Source organism: Myotis myotis, unplaced genomic scaffold (genome assembly GCF_014108235.1).
Source record: "Myotis myotis isolate mMyoMyo1 unplaced genomic scaffold, mMyoMyo1.p scaffold_m19_p_30, whole genome shotgun sequence".
Taxonomy (NCBI): domain Eukaryota; kingdom Metazoa; phylum Chordata; class Mammalia; order Chiroptera; family Vespertilionidae; genus Myotis; species Myotis myotis.
In genome coordinates, this window is record NW_023416336.1 from 1,788,737 (window position 1) to 1,813,681 (window position 24,945).

General features: G+C 51.4%; 1 protein-coding gene across 15 annotated transcripts in view; it reads right to left on the reverse strand.

The window, feature by feature from the left end:
• Positions 1-22,877, reverse strand: part of INPP4A (inositol polyphosphate-4-phosphatase type I A) — a 136,089-nt gene extending 113,212 nt beyond the window's left edge. For all 15 annotated transcript variants that reach the window (XM_036302320.1, XM_036302330.1, XM_036302329.1 and 12 more), the window contains exon 1: positions 22,663-22,877. The gene's annotated coding sequence lies outside the window, so the exon portion shown is untranslated. The remainder of the gene's footprint in view (positions 1-22,662) is intronic.
• Between the last annotated feature and the right edge of the window lie 2,068 nt (positions 22,878-24,945).

Genomic DNA, 24,945 nt, shown 5'->3' on the forward strand with positions numbered 1-24,945 from the left:
CAAAAACAGCCACGCCCTGTCGGAGAGGATCTGGAAACAGCTACCCAGCTGTTGCGCCTCGTGCGGGTCCCATCCTGGACAACGTGGTGGGCTCTGACGCACCCATGGAGACACCCAAACCGCAGCAGCAGGGACTGTGGGCAACACTGGGGAGGGTGGCAGACTTACATTTTAACTGCAGTTGCCAGGACAGGCCTACTGAGAAGGTGATAGCTGAGCAAAGACCCGAAGGAGCTGTGAGAGCAAGTAAGCCATGTGGACGTCTGAGGGAGAGCAGGTGAGGAGGGGGTGCCGGGGGCCTCATGACACTACACAAATGAGGACCTCGGGGGGCTCTGAGCAGAGGAGTGACCCGAGCTGCTGTCGCCAGAAACAGACTGACCAGGGGCAAGGGCGCTGCACGCGGGTAGGCGTGGCCACTGCCATCAGGAGGCAAAGGTGGGCACGAGGAAAGGAGAAGTGTGTGCTCTGGAGACGGAGCAACAGGATTTCCTGGCAGAGGCCAACGGGAAGTGAGCTGCCAGGATGACTGGGGGTTTCGCTGAACGGTTAACAGGGAGGACAGAGGCCATCGCTGAGGGAGGAGGTGCGGTGAGAAGACATGTTCAGTTTGAGATGCCAGAGGTCGGGAAGGTGGTCGACAGCGGGGCCTGGAGGCCAGGGCAGAAGTTGGAACTGGAGCAGTTTAGTCAGGGCTGTCAGCCAATCCACAGGAAGTCAAGCACTAAGCGGCACCACCACCAAAGTGAGGGGAGAAGAGGTCCCAGGACGGCCCCCGCCATACCAGAGAGGCTCAATGGGACAGGAGAGCCCCCCGGGAGGGTCCTGGGCGCTGAGAGGAGAGGCTGGAGGGTGAGGAGTGACGGCACAGGACAGGCCACCTAAGGCGCAACCCGGGCGCTGACCCCGGCCAGGGGAGGCCCAGCAAACGTGCAGATGCTGGCCAGTGGGTGCAGGAAGCGCTCTCTGGGCTGTTTTCTCAGTAAACTGGAAGCAAGGCCAGCGGCAGTGAGGGGCAGGGTGAGGTAGACAGTTAGAAGTGTGAGGAGAAAGTATGAAATCGTCCAAGACAGGATCGGCAAACTGCAGCCCAGGGGCCCGATCCAGCCCACCATCTGGTTCTGTTAAAGGAAGTTTCCCTGGAACTCAGCCTCGTCCATTCGTTTGCCTGCTGTCCACGGGGCCTGGGCTGCAAGGGCAGAGCTGAGCAGTGCTGTGGCAGCCTGCCTGACCACAAAGCCCAAAATATGAACTATGTGGCCCTTTACAAAAGCTGGCGAACCCTGGTCTGGGATAGTAGGGAAACATGCTCTGTGGTCCAAGTTAGAGAGACCATGAGCGAGGCTGTATGTCTTCTCCAGCCACACAACACTGTGACAAGTGGCTGCAGCCAGGGCTGTAGTTCCACAAGGTAAAACCGTGAAGGGCGAGGGGCCAGGTGGGTCATTGGCCTTCCTATCAGTGACAGACCAGCTGTTCTTTCCACGATCTTTCCTGGGCCCAGCAGAGCCCACTGTACCCCTTATATCCCCTCACTCCGTCTCAAATCCTGAGAGACAGTGAACTGAGTGAGACTCAGCATTTCCAAGGCAGCGCCACTCTGCTCTGGGGATTTGAAACAGGCTGGTCCGGTAAGAAGCCCAAGTTCTGAACCTCTAGGCTCAGCGCTCTCCACCCAGCAGCACCTGAGAATCACCTCCTGGAACAGTAGACAAATGCCCATGCTGGCCCCACCCCCACATCATTTTAGTGGCCTTGAGTGGGGTTGAGGGTTTTCAAAGCCCCGGGTGACTCAGGGCAACAGGATAAAGAAGGTGCACCACGGTTCTGCTTCCTCCGCTACCCCCAGCCCGACAACTCCATTCCCAAGGCCATCCACATCCGTCCTGCCAGTTCACTCCGTCCCCCTTCTCCACAAGGGCCTCCGGGGATGGGGGTGGTGACCTGAGGTCTCCCCAGCACTCGATGTCCAGCATGAGCTCTGTGCTGGTCTCAGATGAACTGAGGGTCCCCTGTCACCTAACAGGGAATACCGGCTTAGATCCTTCACTGTCCAAGCTGCGCTGTTCCTCCTTTACAAGTCAATGTCCCACTGGGTCCAGGATCAAGACCATCAGGAAAGAGGTGCCGCAGGTCTGAGCCAGAAATGTGGCCCACCAGCCTCACACCACACAAGTCCCCTTCCTTCCCGCACCGCCTCTCCCTGATGGCACCCTAAATCTTCTGCTTTACTGAGACATCGAAATTGGGGTGTCTAAGGCTCACTTCCTTACTATAAAAGCTCAGGCTTTTGCCATCATCAACGTTACCACGTTAAATTAGTGCGGGCTCACTGCCGGGTCCCTGCTGACACTTCATTTAAAACTCAGCTCTGGAATTTCACGAGGGTGAGGCTGAACTGACAGCAGGTGCCTTCCAAAGGCCATTTATAAGTCATGGAACCTAGAGAATACTTTTCATCTGAAATTACCATTAAACACCACTTAAGTTTCCAAGCTAAATAGCAAATGGCTATTTAACTCATTTGTTGTTTGACGGATTTAAAATAGTAATTCCAGAAAACCAAATGTGTGTTTGCATGTGCATCTATTTACGAGAAAACCACGTGTGAGTGTGTGGGGTGCCTGCAAGAGCTGTCACTGAAGGAAAAGCAGCTTTATGCCACCCACACGCCGTCAGTCCACGGAGGCCGAGCGGGGACTTCCTGTCACTTCCCAGGGCGGAGAACAGTGATGCTGCGGGGTCTTCAAGAGACTCGCTGCCCCCGCATGCAGGGTGGCACTAATACTGCTGACAGCCTCTCGCTCATAACTGATAGCGCAGGAAAGGAGGAGCTAAAGAGATGGAGGCCCCGTTAACAGAGTGGTGGCCAGTAAAGGGAGCCGGGAAGGGGATGGGCAGCACAGGCATCCAGGGGAAAGGAACTGCCGCCCCGCCCACTCTAAGACCCTCAGAGTCCAGACGCCAGGACTGCTGGAACGTCCACAGGTGGGAGACAAGTATTAGAGAGACTGTCGGCCCCTTCAGAAACACAGGCAGGCATCGTCACTCCTGTGAAGGTGGTGGCTGGTCTCACTGTAAGTGAGGGACTTTGCAGACAAAGACTTCTACCACTCATCAGCTGGGTGACGTAACTTCTCTGCACTCCCATTTTCTCACCTATAAAATGTAGGATGGCCACAGGTCATTCGGGGTGTTCAGAGGACGAAAGGCAGCTGTGTTCCCCCAGGCAGGGCACGGTACCAGCTCTCAGAGGCTCCACAAGTGCTGGTGGCTCCTTCTGGTGGACATGCCGTTGTCTACCCGAAGGCTGACCGAAGCCAGGGCTACACCGGGAGGAGAAACCACAGGCCTCAATGACAAGAGGTAGCAGCAGGCTCCTCAACAGGAAGGGGGTAACTGGGCCAGGCAGCTCCTCCAGGGACCTGAAAGCCAGTCACTGGGACCCCAAGGACCTACACCCAGCCACCAGGGTGGGTGAGACACACGAAGGAGGAGCTGAAGCTATGGAACAGAGTCAGGAGCGTGGACTACCATGAATTTTCACCAGGTTATTTCTAACATATAAATACGTAACATATGCATATGGGTACACATTCCAATTTAAAACTCCTTCTTTGAGTCTGCAATTGTGGAAGGATTCTCAAACTATCTGTCCCCCGACTCCCACCCTCAGGTGCAAAGTCTGGAGGGAAGAAAACCATGGCCACCCAACAGCTGCTCAGCCTCAGCTTCCTCATTGTGTCCACTCCATGTCCCCATAAGGCTGCTGTGACATGTCCATGTTCTTAGTTCTGGGACTGTGAATGCTGTTTATATGGCACGAAGGTTGCAGAGGTGAAGTTGGATCTGAGGGTGGGGGATTCTGCCAGATTATACAGGTGGCCCTCAATCCAATGGTTAGTGTCTTCAGACAGAGGAGGCCACGTGACAGAAGCAGCGGGAAGCAGCCACACAGAAAATGCTGCACAGCAGCACTGGAGATGCAGGAGGGGCCAGGAGCCAGGGATGCAGCAGCCACAGAAGCTGGGCCAGGCAAGGATAGGATTCTCCCCTACCGCTCCCAGAGGAAGCGCGGCCCTGCTACGCCTTGACTTTAGCCCTGTGATAATGACTTTGGACTTCTAGCCACCAGCACTGAGAGGATAAATCTGCATTATTTTAAACCACCAAGTCTATAAGCATTTTGTTACAGCAGCTGCAGGACACAAAGACTGGGAGTGAATGGACGTGCACGTGAAGTGATCAGCATGGTGCCTGGCACATGTGTGAATTCAAGGAATCTGTGTCAGGGAAGGACAGCTCCTGCCACCCTCCCTGGACCACCGGCGGTCCTCAGCTGTGCCAGGACCTGCAGCTCATGCTGCCCTTATCCTGTTTACACTATATGTGTGTGTGTGTGTGTGTGTGTGTGTGTGTGTGTGTGTGTATATATATATATATATGTATGTATATATATGTGTGTATATGTATGTATTTTATTTTTTACAGAGAGGAAGGGAGAGGGATACAGAATTAGAAACATCAATGAGAGAGAAACATCGATCAACTGCCTCCTGCACACCCCCTACTGGGGATGTGCCCACAACCAAGGTACATGCCCTTGACCGGAATCAAACCTGGGACCCTTCAGTCCATAGGCCAGTGAAGGCGAACCTATGACATGTGTGTCAGAGGCGACACGCGAACTCGTTTTTTTGGTTGATTTTTCTTTGTTAGATGGCATTTAAATATATAAAATTAATATCAAAAATATAAATGTTTTACTATGGTTTTGCAAATATCAAAAAATTTCTATATGTGACACGGCACCAGAGTTAAGTTAGGGTTTTTCAAAATGCTGACACGCCGAGTTCAACAGGTTCGCCATCACTGCCATAGGCTGACGCTCCATCCACTGAGCCAAACCAGTCAGGACCCTGCTTACATTTTAAAGCTCCTCATATATACTGTCTCTCCCAGAGGGGGTTCCCAAGGATCCTTCGCTCGTCCTATAGAATCCAATCTTGCCACTGGCTTGTCTTAAACAGGAAGTTCCATTAGCTGAGGTATTTCACAGTGACCTTGCTGATATCTCCGGAGTGGACTCTCTTGACCTCGGGCACAATGAGCCATGAGTCGACAGGCGCAAGCAGTTCTCTCTGCCATAGGCCCTACAGCTCCCCATGTGGGGTCTGAGACCACTGACCAGCCAGGGCAAGGCCGGCCGAGCCAGTGAAAGATACGTGGGTAACATCCAGCCCTCTGCCCAACTTTTCCTTTCTTCAGCTTCTCCATGCACCAGCACTTGTTTTCCTTCCTGAGGGTTGAGTCCCAGTGTTGAAATGCACGATGTGCAGTAATTCCACTTCCTGCGCTGCTGGTGGCCACCTCATGCAGCTCCCTCTAGGCTCTGTGCCATGAGGCCCGGGGTCCCGGCATGCTGGTGCCCTCCCCACCGCCCCACTCAGTGTCAGAGTCGGAGCTGTGCTGCCCGAGGGTCCACAACCCTGACTCCAGCCTGCACAGGACGAAGAGCCTTCGGCCACAAAGCACTCAGGTGGAGCCTCAAGCCTCGAGTGTTTTAGAGAAAAGATGAACAGAAGGAAGCAGCCTCTTCACTTCCTGAGCGGCCATCTTGCACGGCCCTATCAGCTGTCCTCTTTGCACCCCTTACTCTCCAACCTTCTGAAGGGCAGGGCTCACTCATTGGGGACGTGTGCCCTGACCCAGCGGACCGCCACCACCAGGGCAGGAAGGGGACAGTGGTGTATGGAGTGAGCATGGTCCCCAAGGAGGAGTTCCCTACACACCCCTCAGCCACTGGCACTGCACCCAGCAGGCCCCAGGGGCTAAGGTCTAACGCCGGCCAGCTCCTCACTCCCCACAGAGCCCCTGCTGCTGTACCCTGGCTCAGACCCGTTCCACCAAATCCCGTGGCAGGGCCTGGCAGCCATCTCCAGACACACGCCCGGTTACTCCCGAGGCTGGGTTATCATCCAGTGTGCTCTCTAGTGTACCCGCTGGACCAGCCCGGCAACAGTCACCTCCCTGTGCTGAACTCTCCCACAGAGCGAATGCCCACAGGCCGACTGCCCACGCCCGCCAGCGGGGTCTCCTAGACACCCTCTGCCTTCACAGGCTGCTGTGAGCAGTAACTACACACCCAATGCACTTGTGACAAGCTGCCAACCGTCTTGCCGATTTAGCAGCTGACGATGACCATCCAACATGACTGCAAAACATACTCACACCCTGCCTGGGCTCTTCCCCTTCCCAGATGCAGAGCAGGCTGGTGGGAGTGGCTGATACGCTGGGAGGGCAGGCCCAGAACCAGACACCATCACAGCTAGACGTCCCCTTAATCCCACAGGCACTGGGCACTCCTGTCCCGGCTGGCAGAGATGTCCCTCCAGAACAGTCAGCAGCCCCTGCAGGCAGCCCCCGGTGGGCCAGGCAGGAGAAAGCCCGGGAGCCACTGTTCTAAAGCAGCGGGTCAAAGGCAGTCATGACAAGCCTCCCTCAGACGTCACGAGTCCATTTAAAAGGTCCGTGTGTAACTAGAAGGTCACATTTTAAAGAAGCGGAGCTTACAAATAATGGACTAACTACTCCCACTCCCCAAAGAAGTTACAGGCCAGATGAGCACTGAAAAAAGTGGGGAGGAACCACCAAACGTCATGTACTGGTAACCCCAAGTTCTCCTTCCAGCCAGACGATACTCAATACAGACCTCACAAAAAAGGAGTGCAGCTCTCTCAAAGAGCTCACACATCAGTGCCAAGCACAGGCTACGAAGGGCCCACCAGGAATAAAGAGTTCTGGTTAAAGAACCAACAGTACACAGCTTGGGCACCAAAGGGTCATGGGTTCGATTCCTGGTCAAGGGCACATACCTGGTTTGCAGGCTCCTCCCAAGCCCCGGTCAGGGTGTGTGCAGGAGGCAACCAATTGATGTGTCTCTCTCTTTCCCCCCCTCCATCTCTTCTTCCACTGTCTCTGAAAATCAATGGAAAAGCCTCGTCAGTGTGGCTCAGTGGTTGAGCACTGACCCATGAACCAAGAGGTCACCAGTTCCATTCCCTGTCAAGGCACATGCCCTGGTTGCAGGCTCGATGCCCAGTAGGGGGCATGCACACAGCAGCCGATCAATGTTTCTCTCTCATCGATGTTTCTCTCTATTCTTCTCCCTTCCTCTCTCTCTAAAACCAATAAAACCATATTTTAAAATCAATGGAAAAAAATACCCTCTGGTAAGAATTAACAAAACAAACAACAAAAAAGAACCTAACCCACGGTACAATCTGGAAGGGGGATGCTGTGCAGCTGGGCAAAACAGAGAGAAATTCTCTGTTCCAATGTGCCCTGAGTACCAAGATAGAGCGCAGCAGAGGGCGGGGTGGGGGTGCGGCAGACGCAGAGCATGACGCCACGGGTGAGGAGGTGTCTACTGTACATGAACACATTCGCTGCACAGACTGAACATCTTGGGAAGAATACATAAGCACAAGGCACTGCTGTCTCCAGGGAGGGAAATGGGTGGCAGGGGGATGGGGTAGGAGGCAACTTTACCATACACCCTGTTGTACCTTATCATTTTTGGACCACAAAAACATATGCCTATTGTAAACATAATACACAATGCTATTAAGTTTGCCGAATAAAGCTCAGTAAGGCAGGTTTGAGGATTCCCACCAAGTGACATTCATGCAAAGCCACCAATAAGAAGGTGGGAGATTTAAAGCTCACCACCAGCAGCACCCCTTGCTCTCTGCCCTTCCCCTCCCCTTCTCCAACCTGGCTTCCCCTGCCATGTTCTCCTCCCTGCCAACATTACTACATAAAATTTAGGCTCCAAGTTCCAAAGTCCCAGATCTTAGAGAGGGAGCGTACTCTCGGGGAATCACAAGCCAAGCCCTGCCCCCATCGCCCCTCACTCCCTGCTCTCCTCCTGCTGCCGGTCGACAGGCCTGCCTGTCTGCACTGCGCCCACCGCAGAGCCCACGAGGGCACAAGGGGAGCGTGGCTGGCAAAGCTGCCCACTCAGCTGTTTTGCTATGGGGAGGACCCTGAGACATTCGCATCTGTTTCTAGGAACCCGAATTTCTAGGGGTTCACACACCAGCACTTCCTCTTTCTCCGTCAACCCGGTTTTCACGGGTGGTTTAGAATATTCTCCCTGGTGCTGATTTCATTTCAGACACGGCTTCACCACCCGCCACCACTGCGGGCGTTGGGGACACTCTGTGGGTGGCATTTCAGGCACCCTGCTTCTGGACCTGTTGGTCGGACGGCGCAGGGATGAAGAAGCCGACCGTGGCTCACAAAGCTGGCTAGAGAGCAGATGCAGCAGAGGAATTCTGACAATCTAAGAAAGGGTATCCTCAAACCATAAAGACGACTCTGGAATTGCTGTTGTCATTTAACACGTTAAGCGCCCAGTCAGTCATTGGTGACTGACACTATACTTTCCATCCGGAAGACAAAACAGGTTGGGTGCTTAACGGGTTAAAATAAGAATAATGTTGTAAACAAAACAGAATAAAAAGGCTTACAAAGTCTGACGCAGTGACAGTAAGGGATGAACCAAGTCCCAAACCCGGAAGACAGTCTGCCGGGCCCTGAGCTGGAACACAGAAATGTGTCACCCGTCCCCCCACACTCCGCTTGCGCAACGCCCCCACTGGAGCCATCACACCACAACCTCTTGGCACATGACTCGCCCGCATGAAGCTCTGGGTGCCCCACCTTCCTGGACACTGCACTCTCCCAGCTTCTCCTCAAATTCAGTGCCTATGAGACCACACTCAGACCCTGTGCAGATGCAAACTGAACTATTCCTCAGGTTGATTAAATTGACAAAGAAAAACTCCAAGATGCCAAGTGCTAGGGTGCGCACCTTCTTCCCCGGGAGCAGCCTCTAGCAGCTGCATGAGAGAGAGGGCCAGTGTGGGGGGACACAGATGGCGCTGCACAGCAAGGACACACAGGGCTGGGGAGCAACTCACTGGGCTGACGCTGTGCCAGGGGCTCTGGCCCCGCCTCCCTCTAAGTTAGACTGAACCCCAACCGGACCATCCGGAAACGGACCATCTTCCCCAGAGGCCAGGGCTGCTCTCCTTGTCCTTCTGACAATGACCTGGTAGCTCTGTTCACTCACTCACTCAACAGTTGACTATTCACCTGTCCTGTGCTAGGCACAGGGGTGCCCTGAAGATACAAGGAAAACGGAGCTCTTGTCCCTGCTGAGGACACTTAAGGCTTATGAATGATCTGTTATGTTCACTGGGCACGTCCCCAGAGAACAATCTTTACATTTGTAAGTGCTACTGTGGGACACAATATCTCCCATAAAACGCAGCGAGCAGAATTTTACACCCTTGAGGAGTCAGGAGCTGCACTCCAGGAAAGAGGCGAAGGGCACCCCGCGCACCAGCCCCGGGCTCCCAGAATAGGCTGCCTTCCTTTATGCTGTGCATCGCTTTCGCGCCAGCACTCGCCCCCTGCGTCCTAACATCAGTGCCCTGGGCTCCGCCAGGGGACCTGCGCTGCCCACCCTGTCTCAGGCACTCAGCGTGGGTGGGGGCACCGCGGTGGAGGCTCAGGCAGGCGTGTGCCGAGTTCCCCAGCGTCAGGGGAAGCACCTGACCCAGGTCCACTCAGTAGTGGACTTCCCCTGGGACAGACAGACCTCCACCTTGTCTCACAGAGAACATCATTCCCTGAGGACGGAAATATCTACCTTAGGGCCACCCCATCCCGACTAGGACCATACTTCTGTGCTCCAGGGGGCCCCAGCCACTCTTCAGGTGCCTCTGGGCCTGCGGGAGTCGCCACTTGGAACACAGATGTTTCCTAAGTGCCTACTAAGTCCTGGCATGGGTTACCAGAGCGGCGGCCACATCGTGTTCTGACAGCAACCTTCTAGTCAGCCACCCTTCAAACTTCCACCTTCCCCACACTCCGTTCTCACCATGCCCCACGGACAGGGCCTCCCCGTAAGAGCAGCAGGTGACACGTGAAAGTCAGAAGCATTCACAATGCACACACAGAGCATCCCAACAGTCTGTTTCCTCTAAAAAACACATGCACACCTGTTCACTGGAGCCGGACACCCGCACAGCACCTTGGGAGTGAAAAGGCAAGTCCCCATTAACACCTGAACCACGGGGGTCGGTTCCCATGAAGTTCAGTGGCCACATCCCCACGTAAACATTTCACTCAGTGATGCTGATACTGAGAAAGTGCTGGGTAGCAGAGCAGCGTGTAAGACCATCCCAGCGCAGGCAGTGAGGACTCCTGCTGGGAACAAGGAAGGATGCTATGCTCCTTCACCACCTACAGTAGCCCCTCCTGGGGTAGAGAAGGTGAGAAAGGGCCCGTGGATATCCTTGCCTTTTTAAAATTGTTATTACAGATTAGCAAATGTTCACCTGTGGGGAGCCGGCACGGCCATGGCATACTCAGCCCCAGGGCGCCGTATGTGCCATGCCAGCTCAGCCAAGGGTGATCCTGAGGTGGGGAGGGGGGGTGGGCAGTGAAAGGATTGAGAAAAGACAGACAAGAGAATGAAAGTTGGGTCTCGGTGGGACGCTGCTCCCTGATGAGACAGCACCAGCGCCCCCAAGCCGTGTCTTTATTTTATAGCAGATGCCACGAGGCAAAGTAGGGGCGTGATCACGTTGTTCACAGCATTCTCGTGAGTTTTAACCTCACTTAACTACATGCACCCGAACTCTATCACAAGGCACGTGGGGCTATGTGTTCGGACCACAGGTTCAAGCTTACAACCACAGCCATTGGCTATGATTGTGCTGGGAGGGCCCTGCCCTCCAGCTGGGACTTGCACGTGGCAATGAGAGGACCCTGTTTTTTCATTAGTCCGAGGCTTGAACCTGGCCAAAACACCGTAACCGCGCCCCACATTCACCATTAGTTTTAGAAACACAATCAGAAATTTTCTCATCTCAGAAGCATGTATCAGGGAGTTTCTCTGTAAAGACTCAGGCATGCACACCCACACCATAACTCCCAGGGAGTCTGGCAGGCAGGAAGCACAGAATAGCTCCTTCATGGAACTCAGCCTCCTGGGCCACTGCCTGGTTAAGAGTGGGAGTGTGTGTGTGTGTGTGTGTGTGTGTGTGCGCGCGCGCGCGTGGGCGTGCGTAAGTGGAAGATGTGAAGTACACCCCCAGATGGCATGTGCGAGCACAGTGTGTGAGCACATGAGATGTGAGTGGTGTGTGTGTGCACGTACTCTGGGTTGGGTGGAGGAGGGTGATAGGAGCAGCTTTACCCAGATGGGCAGCAGCCGAATGCTTACACCAGTGGTTGGCAAGCATAAGAGGGCCCCCAACTTCTCTCATCCACGTGTTTCTGACATCTGACCATCACAGAGGCTTTATTGTGAGGTTAGGAATCGCTAGCACACATGGAAGGGAGAAAGGCCCCAAACCTGAGTCTTTAATTAGCCCACACTGCAGTTTCCCTGCAGATTTCCCCAGCATTCGGCCAACAATTTCCCAACAGGTGTAAAAACTCATCTTCCAAAACAGGTAACTACTTGCAGGAAAGACACAGCCAACCACCTCTAATGTCCATCCTTGCCTTCCTCCTTAGTAACAGGCCTAGGACCCTGGCTTGTAGTTGGCTTGGGCTATCTGCCTCCTTTGCGGCTAGCTGTGGCCAGGGGCTCAGTTCCTGCCAACAAGATTTAAGAACATCATCTGATGAGAGGGTCTGGGGAAGTGCGCCTTCCTCCCGCCTCGCGTCTGAAAGGCCTACAGTTGACTATACTTCTGGCTGCCATCCTGGCCAGGAGGCCCTGGCCCTCCCCCTGGAGACGGTGGGCACAAGCTCTGCCTGTCCACCTCCAGGCCGCAGGACACAGAAGAGAAATAAGTGCTTATCCTGACTAAGCCGCTTCCCTTCGGTGTTTTCTGTTAGACACAGCCAAACGTTGATCCTAACAATTTCACCATTCCCCACTTACACCCAATGAGGGAGAATGTCACCGTCCTGGAACACTGAGAGCCAGGATAAGGAAGGATACTATTTTAGATTTCCGTTCATTAACAGCCCCATTTTCCCAGAAAGAGACCTTTAAGGAAAGCATTCTCAAATTAACCCAGGACTCCAAGCGTGGGTGAGTACATTCTCACGAGACCTTATAAACACAGTAAGATTCATTTTGTTGTAGAGTTATTTCATACAACAGTTTCTCCCTAATATACTCAACATTTTAACCCCAAAAAGCTAAGCAATCCTATTTCTAGGCCTGCCTGAGTAGCAAACTCAAAAAGCTTTAATATACTGAATTCCTGTTTACTGCCCCAAACATTGAGTAGCTTGGCTTGCTTATTTAGTGCAGACAAATCTAGGTTATGAGGTAAAAATAGCTCCTGTTTTTCATTCATTACAGTTAGTCCATTAAATTAGGTTCACAGTCTGAGCCACGAGCTGCTAGTTGCCATGACAAACATGGGTACAACCCTTCACAGTTTACAAAACAGCCGACCTGTGGGTGTGCGAACTGGACAGAGCCTGTGATGCCCAGTTCCAAGGAGTGACACCGGGGCTGGGGCTCTGCAATCTGGTCCTCTCTCACCTAATCCTGTTGGAAATGCGTCCATGCCCCACAGCTTCCAACTCGCTGCTGTTAAGGGGCTGAAGCTGCGGTGACTGCTGTGCCGAGGCCAGACCTGTGGCCTGATGCCCTGAGAGCATCAGGGCGGGGCAAACGGGGACACAGCCAGGAGTCAGGTACCCAGTGCAAAAGGCAGTGTCTCCCCAGGTTAGAAACTGATGGAAATTAACTTTAAAACCTGGACGCTTCTTAACAACCAAGTCGGTGTAAGAGTGATACCGCGGCACTAAAGCGGCCTCTCAGAGCCAGCCAGCCACCCTGTGAGAGCCCGACTGCATCCCACGCCATCAGCCGCTCCTCTCCTCGCCACCAACAAGGCTAACGCCTAGCTGGGGAAAGATTCTTGACTAATTAAAGAATGATTAAATAATTAAGTTGACTCACAATGCAAAGATCTTTCTCCCTCCAGTTAAGTTACTCTACCTACCATGTGGCTGGCAGGACCCTACAATGATCACAGAACGTGTATCTGGGGCAATGGCTGGGAGCACGCGACGATTCGAAAGACTGTTCGCGCTGTCAGGCCAGGTTCTCGTGGGCTCTGAGAAAACTTCCAGCAAATACATCAGCACTCAGAGGGACAGCACTCACCAGACTGTGTCCATCTGAGTTCTTTGTTTTTTTTAATCAGTTTATGCTTTTATTGGTAACTTTAAATCCAGGTACTCTTTATGTAAAAGGTCAGGAAGGGCTAAATAGAAAATATAATAGGTTAGAAACAGAGTTAAAAAAAAGGTCAGCCCTGGCTGGGTTTGCTCCGTGGTTAGAGCGTTGGCCCGTGGACCAAAGGGTCTCAGCCAAGGGCATGTACCTCAGTTGCCGGTTCCCAAGCCCCAGTAGGGGCGCATGAAGGAGGCAACCAATCGATGTCTCATGTTGACATTTCTCTCTCTCTCTCTCTCTCTCTCTCTCTCTCTCTCTCTCTCTCCCCCCCCCCACCCCACCCCATCTCCCTTCCACTCTCTCTAGAAATCAATGGAAAAAATATCCTCCAGTGAGGATTTAAAGATAATAATAATAAAGGTCAAAGACAGGTAAGTGGAGAAGTCAGGGAAAGATGTCAAGCTGCCAGGAAGAGAGTCCAGACCCCAACCAGACAGCAGCTGTGCGTAAATTCTGGGGGGAGTATCAGGAAGTAAATAAAGCGAACCCATCCACCCACAGGAAAATGATCTGGGCTTCAACACAAAACTTGCAGCTGTACTGGGGGACTGGCTGCAAAGGGCCTCAGAGGGGGATGTGGGACCCCACAGGGTGGAGGAGCGGAGACAGGCATGGGGGCTCTACCTGGACCAGAAGAGTCTGGTTTCATGATAATAGGCAGCTTCGATGTCCATGGACAGACCCAGGGTCCCCAGGGCTCCTGACACCACGTTTCTTGGCTGAAGAAGCTACTGCTGAATCACTGCAGAAGGGAGTGAAAGTGAAAGACCGAAGAGACAGCAGTTCGGGTCCCAAGGCCACAGACTAAGCAGCACTTCCCTAAATAGACACTGTGTGTGTGTCTCCAAGGTCCACTGCATCAAGAATACACAACCCCTCACCCACCAGCCCTCAGCACAATCACTCCACTTCAGTGTTGGACAGGGGGCCAATGGAGGGAGAACGGAAGGGACTCGCCTTCAGTGAGTGAACAGGGAAGAAGGAGAGGTTCAGGCATGACTTCACTGTCACCACAAGTTGGGGGCAAAATCCAAGTGTGCCCTTTTGTGCCACCTGAGCTGGGCACTGTCTACCAGCAGGGTGTTTCCCCAAGGCCAAGCCATTCTCCTCTCTCTCCTCTTTCAGGCCAGAGGAGGAAAATGTTTGAAAGATTCAGGGTAGCTTGACATATCTTGGCACATAGTCCCATCTTAATTCCATTTTATTGTCCATCTGATTATCACCCAATTATGTAATGTGATCATTTGGTTTAACATTTGTATATGCAGAACATAGTCAAAACAATGAGTAAGAAATATGAAAATACTCAACATTCCACCACAGACAATCACAAGGTTTGATGTGCTTAAAACACAAGAGCGTCAGCAGAAGACTCAGCTGGGCCACTGACCACCTGACTGAGAGTTTAAGAGCCAAGCTCCCACTTCCCCTTCGCACTCTGCCCACATCCTAGTCCTCTGACCTTTGCTGGTTGTCCCCTGCTCCCCAGAGCCTCCTTCTTCTGCAGCATTTCCCCTCAGAGGTGCCCTGGGCAGGAGTCAGAGATGGAATGTGCCCTCGCCTTCTGAGTACATTTCTAACAACAGGGCACTCTAGGGAAACAGAGTTGTCACAACTAAAGTCGAGGGAGACTCGGGGTCTCCTGCAAGACAGAAACGTCCTACCTGCACTGGCTCCCAGCCTTGCAGGCAAAGTGCTCTCCTGCTTGTTTTATTTAATCTGCACAATCCCCTGTGAGCTGGGCATTTTCCCACTTCACACATGAGAAAGCTGACTCAGGTTCATGTCCAGCACTTTTTGTTCTCACAATCCAACTTGCCCCCCTCAAAAACCAGACACAGATGCCCCAAAGACATGGCTGCATAAGCTTTGTGACACAAACCAGATCAACACCAGCATTACAGGATGCACATCACACCCATCCCAAGGCAGCCACGATGACCTGGGGCTGTCCTGTCCCCTTCAAACCAGAAAGGACTGCAGGGGATCCCGGGCAGCAGAGGTTCAATGAGGCAGATGTCTACTTCCCCCCCCACCCCACCCCCCGCCCCACCCACCATGGCCCCACCCTGACAGGAGGAGGGGTCAGAGACCCAGAGTAACATTTTGCCTCTGGCAAATGACACGCTCCGGCCACTGCCTCCCACCTCTGAGCGCCATGCTAAGGACCACATCACCGGAGGATCTGGCCCAGGGGATCGAACACCACAGAGCGCGAGCAGAGGTTCAGACCTTTCGTCCGGCTGTTCTGTGGGCTCCAGCTCCATTCCGCCCTGCTAAAGGCCCCCTGGTTTTAGCTCAGTGGTTCTCCGCCTCCATGAGTCACAGGCCCTCCCCCAGGAAAAGACCCCGCGTACACACATGCAGTGCAGCCCCCTCCTCCCTGTGCTCAACACTGGAGTTTGACACATTTTTATCAAAACACACAGTAAGAAACATTCACACTGGCAACACCCAAACATACGCTACATGCAAAAAACATTTTATCAAAAATTGCTTATCCTTCCTACAAGAAATATACTTAGATATTTCCTACTTTATTTCAAAAAAACTTAAGTACTGGTTACAACCTCAGATGGATTTCTTTCTGGACCCCCTCCAGCCGTCTCCTCCCAGGGGCTGGTCTTCCCCGGTAGTTAGCACTGGTGAGGTACAGCGTGAGACTCCCTAACCACCACTTTCATGGATTACGATGAACTTGGAAAGCCTTGGAAAGTCAAGAAAATCTACAAATACCTCAGATCGTCAGTTCCAGGAAAAATGTCTAACAGTGGCTATTTTGACACCACAAACTATATGGAGTAGGTAGCTATTTCACTTCACCCAAACGCAGAGCTGGAGCTATTCTGGTGGAAGGGGATAATTAAGCAGGTCATTCTGGGCAAAGCCAGAGAGAGCTACACACTGCCATTGGAAGTAGTCCCTTAGGCTGCCTCGAGGCCAACTCCTGAAACATTTCTCAGCCCCTACTAAAAGCCCTGCTCTGGGTTTTTTTCCTCATTGAGCAAGGAGTAGCAGATGATGCAAACTCCACCTCTCTGAACACACGTTGGGAATGACTTCAGGAATGGCTTTGGGAAGGGGGTCATAAAGGCCAGACTAGCGCTGGAAGGCCAGCACAACAGACTCCATTCCTGCTGGGTCAGAGACGGACTGTCATCGGTGCTTCCTTTACCCAGGTATGATGGGAGGATGCAGGCTGCGCTCTGAGGAGCTGCAGGCATGGTAGCTGGGAAACTTGGCTGGACCCAATAAACTGGGGCAGAGGACGGGTGTGTGGCAGGTGCGAGGAGGGCAAAGCTGACACAGGCTCCTTAAGCACGTCCCATGACCTCAGTTCACACCGTGGCTGACCACCCAGCATTCACTCTCCTTCTTCCTATTCTGGGAACTATGATCTCTGGACTGAGGAAAAGCCCATCCCGCCTCTAGCTGAGGAGTGGCTGTGGTCTTGATTAGACTGAGTACTATTCTTGTTTCTGGCTTCAGAATCACCTGGAGGGCTTGTTAAAAGATGATCACTGCCCAGATGGTGTTGCTCAATGGTTGAACGTCAACCCATGAACTAGGAGGTCACAGTTTGATTCCTGGTCAGAGCACATGCCCGGGTTGAAGGCTTGATACCCAGTAGGGCGCATGCAGGAGGCAGCCAATCAATGATTCTCTCTCATCACTGATGTTTCTCTTTTCCTCTCCCTGAAATCAACAAAAACACATTTTTTTTAAAAAAGAGGATCATTGCTGGGCCCCATCCCAGAGTTCCCAATTCAGGAGGGGGTGATGCTGCAGCTGCTGGCCTGAGGACCACATGTGGAAGAACACGACTCTCACAGCCTCAGGTTCTTGGTCCAGGGGAGACCACATGACCCTCATGCTCCACAGTTGAAGGGAGGGATGGTAGACCTGTGGCTGGGGACTGGCTGGTGTGTCTTCTTCCCTGCTCCTGACAGGAACAGGAGCCAGGAAGCACACAGCCATACTGACCCTAAGGACCATCTATCTCATAATCACGAGGAAGCAGGGATGGCTGGGAAGAAGAGAGAGGAGAAGAATCCAGGCCCTTGATGAAACTGCTGATGCAGTAAGACTCCAGGGCTGAGATCATCAATGCCCTCATTGTTTACATGGCAGCCAAAAGCACCCTATACACACCCCATAATGCAGGGAGACCCTCGAACTGGGCATCCCTGTTACCTCCTGGCACCATTCCCCAGAAACTCCCACTGTCACACGCTACTTCCTTCACACGTCCAGAATTGGTATGCCTGGGTCATTCTTCTTAAAATTTGAACTAACAACTTGGAAAATACACCCTATGCAATGTAAGCAACACCGGAGAGGGAAGGAAAGGAGTTCCACATACCAGTGTGAAATCGTTTCATCAGACAGTGCCTGCAACAGCAGCTGGTACGAGCTGTTGAGGGCTACAGTGGAGGTGTGGGTGAAGGGCCGGGAGCAGGAAGAGAGGCAGGGGCTCCAGAGGCCTCCGAATCCACCCCGTAAGTGCAGCAGGCGGTGGCAGGAACTCCAGGTGAGGAGAACTGCCTGGTGTCTCTGGGAGGGGCTCAGGGAGGATGCCAGGAATGGAGGAGGAGAACACTTTCCTCCTCCAGTGGTACCCCCTCCTCCTGGAGACCAGAGGACACCCCTCTGTCTTCCTGGCCCTACTCCAGAAATGGACTTCTCATCTCCATCACCACAGCAGGACCCTCCCCCACGGGACGCTTCCTGCTTCTGAAGTCTTCCCCAGGTGACCCTCACTGACAGACTCCACACTGGAAGGCCTGCAGTGTCTCACGTGACCCAGGTGAGGAACCTGGGCAAACACCAGGGCCTGTCATGGGACAGGACTTGAGCAGGTGTGTACAGAGACCAGACGCAGCACCCGGCTCTGGCTTCCCACTTCTCAGCCAGCTTATGGCAAAAGGGATGGTTAAGAGATTAACCCACAGCTGAAACCGGTTTGGCTCAGTGGATAGAGCATCGGCCTGCGGACTGAAAGGTCCCGGGTTTGATTCCGGTCAAGGGCATGTACCTGGGTTGTGGGCACATCCCCAGTGGGGGATGTGCAGGAGGCAGCTGGTCGGTGTTTCTCTCTCATCGATGTTTCTAACTCTCTATCCCTCTTCCTTCCTCTCTGTGAAAAATCAATAAAATATATTTAAAAAAAAAAAAAAAAGAGAGAGATTAACCCACAGAGGGAAGGCTGCCCTAAATCCAAGCCCCACGCTGCCTGCACCTGCTCTCCATGTGAACTCATCGCCGCAGTGGACGCCCCTCAGTGCTCGGCAGGCACCAGAGTCACTCCAAGCCCTTGACATGTATGAACTCTTTTACCCTCTGATAAGCCCCTGGAGTTGCTACCCCCATCAGCCAGCTTTGCAGATGAGAAAACCAAGGTGCAGTAAGATTAAGCTACTTGCCCAGAGTCACTCAGCAAGTAGGAGGCTCCCAGGGAATCCACCTTACTTATAACTCAAAATACCGAAAATAGAAATTATTGACATTTGGGGCCCCAGGTGATTAATTTTCATCCCTCCACTGATATATGAAGTTCGGCATTTATTCTAAAGTCCTGTGAAGGCAGCTATGTGATTTAATGTAAATGGCACTCAATGCAGACAGACCTGGGTTTGAAAGCCAGTTCAAACCCCTGCAACGGCTCTCAGGTGGGTGCCTTAACCACTCCTCACCTGGGCTTCCTCCTTCAATACCCCAACTCCCCTCCCACAGGACCTCCCCAAAGGAGGCACACGCAGACGGTGGGACGGTGTGCAGGAGGTGCTCAGGTCACGTTAGCCCCCTTCTCCTTTGGGATTAAAACGCATCACACTTAAAGGAGACATCTCAGGCTGTCGACAAGAAAGTATGAAGTGACATAAACTTCCACAATGAAAGACGAAGAAAACAACCCAATAAGACAAAATAGGCAAACTATGCATCGTTAATTTACAGAAGCTAAAATGTAAACTAGCAAGAAAAGGTTTTCAATATTGCTGGTTAAGTTGGGAAATGTAACCAAAACAATGTCTTCTTTATCCATTAGATTTGCAAAAACTAACAAAATTTATACACTTCAGCGTTGGATGAGTTAAAAGGAAAAGGCAATTTCACATACCAATGGAAGAAGTACAAACTGAGAAAGCCTCTTGAAAGTGGGGCGCAATTTGGTAACATCAATTTAAAATTACTCTTTGGCCCAGAAATCCTACCTCTAGGGATGTAGATGACTGAAATATCTGCGAGTGTTAACAGTGATACAGTTCACAGATTCCCCACTATTTTTAGAGCAGAAAATTGGAAACAATCTAAATGTCCTTCAAGAAAGAATAGTTAAGTTATGGTCCACCCATACTCCGGCACACTTTCCATGTCAGGCCCCCCTGCATTTGTCCACTGAAAAGGCCTAGAAGCACTGACACCCCCAGTAGCAATGCACACACCTCACACCCAGATCTTGGTTTCTAAATACCATTCTCCACTAAAAGGAACCAAGACTCTGGAGAAATGGCTGATTCCAGGGCTGGAAAGTACAGGTTGAATCTTGAAGACTTTGTGCCAGCAGGTAAAGCAATTCCCAAAGAATGAAGAGGACTCGTATAAAGGACATATGAGTCAGCACGATGGGGCCCCTGCCGGCCAAGTCTGGGACAATTTAAGCAACACAATGCATAGTAATGAGAGTGACAGACTATATAATCTATTGCATAAAGATGGAATTCATGGCGCAGAAATGTAAATCAAAGAATAAGAGAGAAAGGAAAGTTCTTCCTTTCAGTACAATCCCAACTTATAGGTGTAGAAAAAAACTATGGAATTGGGAAATCCCATCTGTCAGCTATCATCATGCCTGATTCAGGTAAGACTCATCAATGGATTCTAAGAGTAGTGGAGAAAGTGTGAGGAGTAACACACAGTCTCAAGCTGTCTTATTATGAGGTACATGTTAATGGCAACTTTCCTGTGAGGGAATCTGGCGCCTTAACCAAGGGATTAAAGTTAGTCTGACCAGCGAAAGGGACTAATGACAGCATATGGAACATGCTGAGACAGCTGCTCAAAAAAAAAAGTAAGAAGAGCAAGGTGTGCTTATGTATGAAACACAGGTAAATTCCTGAGGGTTAGGTCCACCATGGCATTTTCATTAAAAGCACAGAGACAAAACAAGGTGGGCCTGTCTTGGGGTTCATTCCGGCCTCCCCCAGAATATGGTCTCCTCACAGGCCTTCTGCTCCAGGACACTGGGAAAAAAGCTGTTCTAAATGCTCTCTCAAGACCAGTTCAGCACTCAAGTTCCACAAAGAAGCAACGACATAACCAAGCCTTCTTCACTGCAAATTTGTGCTCATTTTCTCTTGGTGACAGCCGAGCATCCTAACACCATGAGAAGCTGACGATGCTATGAGGACTTTCCTGGGAATAGCTATGTACGTAATCTGAAAAGGAGGTTTCTGTAAGAAACCAGGATAATAGTCTTGGTCCAGAGTCTCCTTCTCTACTCTGCCTGGTTGGATTCTTGAGATGTTCAGGCATGGGATGCGGGTCAGGGGTCAGTTGGTCTCACACACCTTCCCATTCCGTGCCTCTGGTGCATTTACAGGTCTGCTGGCTGGGAAAATGCTCCCAGGTAGGCAGCTGGCTGAAGGGACTTTCAGGGCCAACAGTGCTCTCTGTATCATACTTCCTGCTCGCTGGTGCTTCACAGTTTACAACACACTCTCATGTACATCCTTTTATTTCACCCTTCCCTTAAGGTGATTTAAAAAAAAAACAACAAAAAAAAAAACCCCTAACATTCAGTTTAACAGCCTTGTGACAAAATATCCAGTTTTCAAAACAATGTGATAAACTATGTCCCCCTTTGACTTCGAATCTACTTGGGAAGCAGGACTTGTACCTGAGTAGATAAACACTCTGCGATGGCATAAGCCAAATAAAAAAAATAGGTTAAGTAGCTACTAGAATTAGTATGATTAATTCTGTCACTGAGTTCAGTAGAAATCCCGCCCTCCTTTGTCTTTGGATCTGTCCAGCATCCATTCATTTAAGCCCTGTCTTCTGGACAAACCATCCTGGTAACTCTGGCTTGTTGCTCTACAGCCGTGTTTACCCCGCGCAGCAGGAGGTCTGGTGGGGCTCTGTTCACAGGCTCGGCCACCCCAGGGACCAGACATGGTCTTCCGACACAACCCTTCAACAGAACAACCACACCTTCCCATGTGGGCACCATCATGCATCTTTCTTCACAGAAACCAATAAATTGAATCTTCTAGGAGTAAACATTTCTGCAAAGAACTCCCCAACATTTCTGCAAAGAACTCCCCAAAAGAAAGGCCCCAGCCTAGATCCAAAGACAAAATTCCCCTTAAAGAAAATTCCTCTCAACCAAAGAAAAACTAGGTTTGCTTCTTTACCAACGCCAAGGGCACGGAGGTTCCAAAACACTTCAGAACAAGAGTTAGCAGGTGGCAGATCCAGGATCACACGCAGCGGGACTGCTGTCCCCGCGCCCCTGGCTTGCCCACAGTCCACACCATCCTCGAAGCAGGCAGTTTCGCTGCAACATCCAAACTGCCACCCCACCCCCTGGCCTGGGTTTAGGTGCCCTGAGGGGCAGGTGACAAATCAAACACAAAACATTCAGAAGCAACGCGAAAACCTAGAAGATGGGCTTTGCCGCTGCCATACGTATGTCCTACCCAAAGGAATACTTTCATGATCTGTCGTTACAGACGAACCCGGGCAGGAGGCACGCACCATTATGTAATGTCAGAGGGCAGGCCACCAGGGGAAGGGAACGCTGGGCCCACAAGGACAGAATTTACCTCCGACACAGTGTTTCCGTCTTCCATGGCCCACACATTCACGACCGGCTTTCAGAGGGATGCTCACAGCTCCCCGCACACGCCTCAGGCCTCGACTTACTGACTGGCAAAGCCAGAAAGAAAGGAAGAAAGCATAAAAAGCAAAGATGCCAGAAATGCTGTGGGGGCTAGGGGCCGGCAGCCAAGGGCAGAGTCGCGAAGATGGACAGAAGATTTCCCACGTCTGCTTATACCCAATATGTTTACATCCCAAACATGGCGAGGCCTTCAATGTCTGGCTTCGCCACAAACGCCCTGGAGACGCACCGGGCAGGCGCCGGGCCCCGTCCCGCTGTCCCCCGCCCGGATGCCGGGTCTGCATTCGCCCGCGCGCGCAGGGCCGGACGCGCCTCGGAAGACGCGACGGCGACTGCACCGCCGGCTGCCCATTTCCATGACAACCGCGGCGCCGACCGCGTCAGGCGCACGGGTGTCAGGGATGCGCGCCGCCCCCCGCGAGGGGCCTCCGGGTCCCGGCTCCGCGGCGTCGCAGCGCCCCCGGCCACCTACCTGGCCCGCCCGGCCCGCGGCGCCCGCGCCCGGATGTCCCGTCGTTGGCTGGCCAGGTCGCGCGCCCGGGCCCCGCAGCTGCAGCGCCGCCGCTGAGTCGCCAAGTCGTGGGTTCCGGCCGGGCTCCCGGCGCTGGTCCTCCGGCTCCGGCCGCCAACCCGCCGCCCGCGCCGCAGCCCGCACCCGGCACGGCCGCCGCTGTTCTGGAAGCCGGGCCACGCAGCCCCGCCCCGCCCCGCCCCGCCCCGCCCCTGGCCGCGCATGCGCCCCGCCGGGCCCGCCCCGAGAGCGGCTCGGGATCCTGCTCCTGGGCTCCCGCGAGACCCGCGGTCGCCGGCTGTGGCACCTGCGGGGGTCTGGGCCCGCGCACCTGCGCGATCAGGCGTTTCGCTCAGGTGTGAGCCCCTGGGCGTCCCCGCGGTGGGCGGGTCCCTGGAGAGCCGCGCCCGGGACCCGCTCCGCCGTTTGCCCGCGGGATGAGCGCGCCATCCGTGATGCAGGTGCCCTCAGCCCGGGAGAAGTTAGGAAACGCAGCATTTAACCCAGGAACACGCACAATTAACATCCTACTGCCAAATGCAGATACACAAAGAGAAGAGGAACTTCTAACGTCTTCCAGACCTGTGCTGGTACATTACATAAATAGGCATTTGTAGACTTCGCCCCCAAAGCTCTATTTTTTTTTTTACAGGAAAATAAAATAGAATAGTCAGAATTGTGGAAGAAATTTTTTATTTTAATATAACTTTAAACCTTAATATTTCTGCTTGAGCAAGAATAAATACGGAACTGGAGATAAACATTTTTCCTTGAAGTCTTTAAATTCTATCAGAAAAAAAAAGTATTTCTTAAAAATTATTAAAGGAGAACTATTTTAATTCAATAGACCAGAACACTGCTCAGCGTTCACATCTCTCCGGTATGAAAGCAAGCATTTATAATTTGCCTTTAAATGGAAAGATATAAACCTATTAAAAATAAAAGTTAAACAATTCTCTGATCTCATTTAGAATTATATCAGAGACTCCTCATGTCACCAAAAACTAAATGCAGATAATAGTCTGGAATAAAAATAAACAAATATAAAACTACTTTAAAAGTGTAATTTGTTTTTTGACTTTTGACTCTATTTCACATCTGGGGAGTAGTTTATTAACAAAACACTTTTTATTGCTTCTTCAGATAAATGGAAAGAAATGTCAGAACTTTAGCCATACTATAAAATTAAAATCAGAAAACCAAACAAACTTGTGGAAATGCAAAAGTATTTTTATATTTTATTTTCTACAATAAGAGTGACCAATGAGCTAGTGACCAATGAGACAGCCCCAGATGGCACATTTACCCAGCCAAACTATTAATAGGGTACCCTTTCACTCTCAGAAGTGTTCTCAAAAAAGTTCAGACAATACATTTTATGGCCACGCTATCTGTAATCAAGCTGAGAGGGTTTTTAAATCTTAGTTTTTTTTAAAAAAAGAAACTTAAATTCACAAACATTTAAAAATAGACAGTTCAATTTCAACAATTCATTCATTTAACATAGTAACAAACACTGACGTTTGTGGCTTTTTTATTTCTCAATATGAACAACTGTAACAAACATAAAGCCATTCTTCAAAACTATATGAAGCAAATTATCAAACATAAAATAGAAATTCTGAATTGTTAGTCACAGGAACTCAAAATCATGAAGATAATGTTGATTTTTTATGAAATACATACACACACTTTTGTGGAAATGAAATTTTCTGACATTTTTGGTGTTTTTGTGTCCCATTATCTCTTTTCTATAGAAATGATCAGGGCATTTGCCAGTTCTTCTCGTGATGTCATAAATCTTGAGAAGCTACAGTCTCCACTGGCAGCTGATATCGGCCCCCTGATTTTGTATGTAAATATATACAAAATAACTCAAAAGTGTACCATTGCTACACATATGCTTTAACAGCTCCAGTGGGAGTCAGAAATTGACTTGATTAAAAACCCACATCTCTGCAGCTCAGTGAAAGCGTAGGATGCACAGCGGCCTGTGCAGACAAGACTCTTTACCTCCCCCTGGTGGAGAACTGTCATGCTGTAATGACCATATTAGAACAAAACCCTCCACTGCTATCTGCTGCAAAACTGTTACAATAAACACAAAAATTGACGGTGATAAGGCATGATGCCTTATTTTATTTTATTTTTAAAATTACTTTATCAATATCAATATTTTATTGATTTCAGAGAGGAAGGGAGAGGTAGAGAGAGATAGAAACATCAATGATGAGAATCATTGAT